The sequence below is a fragment of the Rousettus aegyptiacus genome, unplaced genomic scaffold, assembly GCF_014176215.1.
Source record: "Rousettus aegyptiacus isolate mRouAeg1 unplaced genomic scaffold, mRouAeg1.p scaffold_m13_p_17, whole genome shotgun sequence".
Taxonomy (NCBI): domain Eukaryota; kingdom Metazoa; phylum Chordata; class Mammalia; order Chiroptera; family Pteropodidae; genus Rousettus; species Rousettus aegyptiacus.
The window spans coordinates 12,243,108-12,248,175 of record NW_023416292.1 but is presented as its reverse complement, the minus strand read 5'-3'; positions in this window follow the sequence as shown (position 1 = coordinate 12,248,175).

Below are 5,068 nucleotides of genomic sequence, written 5' to 3'. Positions count from 1 at the left end.
CACAGTAGACCACTTATAGTCCTCAAATAGAGCATGCAATTTCACTTTGCTCATCTGCCCACTTGATTTGCTCTACCCTAAAATGTTCCATTCTCTTCTTACAAAATCCTCCTCATTCTTCAAGATCTAAGGTTCAACTGCTCCTCGTTCGAAATTGTCTCCTCTTTTTTACTTATATTATACCGGAGATTAGCTTTACTAGTAGCTATGCATATGTTTACCTCCTTCAGAAAGCTGTGACCTCCTGGAGGACATATATTATGTGGTACTTTTGTTTTCTTGAGAAATTTTTGAGATATTGCAAATTTCTTATTCTCCTGGCTTTCTGCTTTGCAGACATTTCGATTGATCTTACATGTGGCAAAGAGTTTTCATCTGATTATTAATCAAGCGCTCAGTCTCTCACTCTGCACTAGCAGCACAGAGGCTGCAAGACTGAATTCTTGTCACAAATAGTACATTAGGACTGACGACAATAGTTATAACAGGACAACTGCTTTCCTGGCACAGAACTAACTGTAATGGGGCAAATTAACTTCTAGCACCGGGTGGTGGCCACATTTTCCTCATTAGATCTGCCTATGGGACATGGTTTTGGGGCAGTCTTTCTAAGAGTTTAGCTTTGAGCCTTATGTTCTAACCATCCCGAACTTCTGTGAACTACCTCGCACCCTTTACTAGAACTTCTTTTCTACTCTGTCAGTTTCTGTTGATTACAACCAAGAACCCCAACTGATATGTTTTCCATAGACCAACTAAGTCAGGATCATAATATTTAACTAGACCTTGCTGAAGGCTCAGGGATAATACAATGAAAAGGCAACACAAATATTAACCTAACAGAGGCTACTAGATAATTGTCGCTCTCAGGACTTACTAGCTCCTAGGGATTGTATCATAGGCCTCTGTACCTAGTTTCTGACATGGCTACATGTGCAAAAGCTAGCTTTTCAGATATTTTTTCATTTTCTTTCCCCCTCATGCCTAGAAGAGTGTTCAGAACACAATGAGCACTCAATACATGTTAGAGGAAAGTTAAACAAATAAACAGATTGTTTTGGCAGCTGATAGACATCCAGTGAGACATTCAGGTAGCTTCTTTTAGACATATGTTTAATTTCCTACTGATATCTCCTTACAGAGAGAGGGGCCTTCCTTCTGTGCTTTTCTTAGACAGTCAATGATTACTCCAGCTTTGAGCAAATTAACTCTATTTGGCAGTTAATCTATGTGTATGTGTACACATGTGCATGTCACCACAGTTTACTCAATTGTCTTGGGTTGTTCTCTTGTGATAGAAACTGTCTAAATGGACTATTTTAAAAATTTCATCTTATTACATAAATGTATAGTAAAAGTAAACTGAAAACTAAATCACAAATACTTTTGAGAAACACATCTTTGCTCAATTAATGTTTTTCAAGACAATTTCCCCTCAAAAACAGAGGAATGCCTGCAAAATTATTCTATATTGTGTATTTCTTGTTCCAAGATGGTTTCCGAACTAAACCATTTATTATGAGAAGTGTTTTCTCCATTAATAATTTTAAGGTTTTGAAAAATAAAAAAGATTATATAACTATAGGTTGATAATTCATGTTAGGCTAATGTGCCAAAAAAAAAAAAATTCTTCTCAGATATATATCCTTAAAATACAATTGCATTCAATACTTAAATGTGACTTGAAAAAATAGTGTTTTTTTAAAGCTTCAGTTAAAAAAAGCAGATGGCGGACAAAGATGTGTTACTGAATTCTAGCTATTATAATGTGGTTCTAAATTCCAGAAGAGAATGAGCAAATGGGGATGTGTAAATGTTAATATTTACATACCAGATCTGTATTTTCCAATAATGTTTTGTTTTAGATGCATTAAAAGTTGTTCGGGAAATCTTATATCTTTCTCAAAGTGAAAATAATTACATTTCAAAAGCCAGAAGTTTCAACAACTTCCAGATTAAGAAGTAAAGTCCCAGTTAATTTGAAAAGGTGATCAGAGAACTTTTGCTCTATTACCTAACTAACATGAAAGGAAACTTCTGAATCACCTCCGAGTTCTCACTTTCTGCTTTCAAGTCGAGGTCACATCCCTGTCCCCTGTCTGCCCTGAGATGGCCTCCTCCATTAGGCATCCATCTGGTTTGAATTCCCACCACATGTGATAAATCCATGCACAACAGATAATAACTTTGGAAGACTGTCTTTTTACAGGGTGTGGCTTCTATTCTCCTAGCCTTTGCAAGTCTGATGATTTTTCCATCTCGGCTAATCTATGTGATAGTAATGAGAGAAGGCGCAAAACACAGAATGGACTTTAGAACTAAGAACTTATCTCCAAAGGCAATCAGCAGGAAACTTGAAATACTATCCCTGATGCTGCTGTGTCTTTATGAGCTTCAAAAGCTGAACCTACCATTTCACAGCTTATTATGCTATGGTCCTCTTTATCCGATTATGTTTCATAATTAGGGATTATTACTTAATTATAATGGACATTCACATTGGGATTATTCATACACTTATTCTTTTATTTTTGTACAAATATTAAGAAACAAAAACCTAGCACCCTTTTTATCAGTAAAAGAGGGGCCACTAATGGTAAGAAGGCAGTTTGAATAGTGGTTAGGGATGTGGAATTACTCACCATTATACTTGAAATGACTTAGGCAAGTACTGAAATGTTTAAGCCGCTATTTTCTCATCACATAAAATGGTAATAAAGACAGTGACTTCCTCATAGGGTTGTTGTAAAGATTAAATGAGGTGATGCTTATAAAGGACTTAGCACAGACCTGACACTTACAGAGTTTGTAAGGTTGTTGGCTATTAGCACAGTTGTGAATTTACCCACAACTCTTCTAATTTCCAGATTAAAGCTAATAGTGCCAAGACTGGAGCCCTATGAGAGATGCTGTTCCACAGTGCGTAATTAACAATGAGCCTCAAGGGAGAGTTATTCTTATTGCCTTTCTCATATCCACCTCTCCACACTTGGTTTGCGTCTGTTTCCCCCACTAGATGCTGGGTTCTTTGAGGATAGGGCCTACGCCTTAATGTCTCTTTTAATTACTGGTTAAATATGTTTAATCATGGACTCTTGCTAAGGGGATGTATAAATGAGCATGTATGTAAATATACCTGAAACATTAATTTTAAATTTGAGGTATTTATGTGGTTTTAAGAAATTACCTCAAGAATAATTTATTTTAACAGATCTGGCAAAGCAATATAAGTAGCATAGTTACAAATAAAACAACAGTTCACAATCTTATATTGTTCTGTGTTTACATTTCAAAGAGGAAGTCCAGTTTAGGCATTTCATGTTTGAGATACCTATTAAATGTCCAAGTGGAGGGGCCGATTAGGTAGTTGGACATAAGTTTACAAAAGTCCTTAGGTTTCCAGAAACTTATAGAAGTCTGTAAGTTCGGAGAAAATTGGAAGTTGTCAACATATAGGTCGTACTTAGAACCATGTGGGTAGATAGAATCGCCCAGGGAGAGAATATAAATTAAAAGGAGAAGAGGTCCTAAGACTAAACCCTGGGCATTCCAATCTTAGAGTTTGGGGTGATGATTCGAAGTCACAAAAAAGACTGAGCTGCAGTGGATCAGAGGGTCAGAGAAATTAAAAGAACTAAGAGAACGCTAGTCATCGCACGTTCAGCTCTTGCTGTCCCTGGCCCTTTGCTTCTCACTCTCTGATTCCTCTCATTTGTCTCAGGAGTTTTTTCCAATTTTGGTGCTCTATTTGGGTCGACATCTCTAGTTTTCCTAACTGACCCTCTGCTTCTCATGACCCTCACTCAGTAATTCTCTCTTTTGCATGTGTCTTCAGATTTGGCCCACCTGAAACTTTAGAAATCAGAGTTAGGTGAGGGCTGTCCCTATGCCAGCCTCGGCTCATGTCAGCCATACTGTACCATGCCTTTATTCCTCACCTCACTTGTCACCCTCTCCACTGGGGGTGGAGGAGAGATAGCTCTTCTTGATGTTCTTGGCTTCAGACACCCCTGATTCAGCTTTCACTCCCTTAAACTTATCCTGAGCCCTGTTTTTCTGGACCTCTTCTTTGCTTCATGCATTTTATTCTTGCTCCAGCTCTGGGCATTTGGCCACTTTGGACAAACGACCTGTCCTTTTCAGCCAGTTCCCGAGTCCCTTTATCTCTTCACAACCCCACACCCAGTCTATCTCAGATTCAGTGGCTAATACTCTTGCTATGACCCTTTAGGTCATTTGAGTCATATTTGGAGGGAGGTCAAGTCTCCTGAACTCAGCCTAATATATTGCCCAAACTTTTTACCATGTAGTGATCTCAAAGAGTATAGTAAGTAAAAATTCCCTGGAATAGAAATGTGTAAGATGGAAAATGCAAATATTTGATTCTCAACCTACAACTGGTACTTGCTTCCAGCAATCACATGCTGAATCAGTAGGAATTTCTTGAGGGAGTACCAAGGAGTCTAATTAGCAAATAACACCTGATATTTCCCCTAGAGAGTATGGGATTTAAATTAGAAGGAGGAGATAGACTCCCAAGATAATTATATAGGTTCTAGAACTCTTTTAAAGAGTTGCTATTTGAGAGGGCTATAATCATTAGTTGGTGTCTGTTTAGCCTAACTTCTTACTAAGTAGGGTTAGGAATGTTTAGGGGAATAGCAATTGAGGTCTGGTAATAAGCCATTTGAATCCCTGATTTTTAAGGTCACTATACAACTAGATCTCTAGAAATAAAGAATTTCGAAGTTCTAGTTTTTCAACTTGTTTTGGCTGATGACGCCTGACGTAGAACAGCTATTTTCTTTGTTTCAACCATTCAGTTACCAATAGGTAGATAATGTGCTGAAACTGTCGCTCATTTTTATTAGATGTTTACTTTTTATATGTAATTGTATTTTTACTGCTTTTATGATAAAACACATTTTACCCCATTGTGAAACATTCAAACAACATAGAAATTAAGAAATAGTTTAGGAACTAAAACTCCTAAAAAATACTCCTCTCCTTGAATATAATCTCTCAATAGTTTGGTGTATGTTCTTTTTAATGTTTTTATACTAACAAA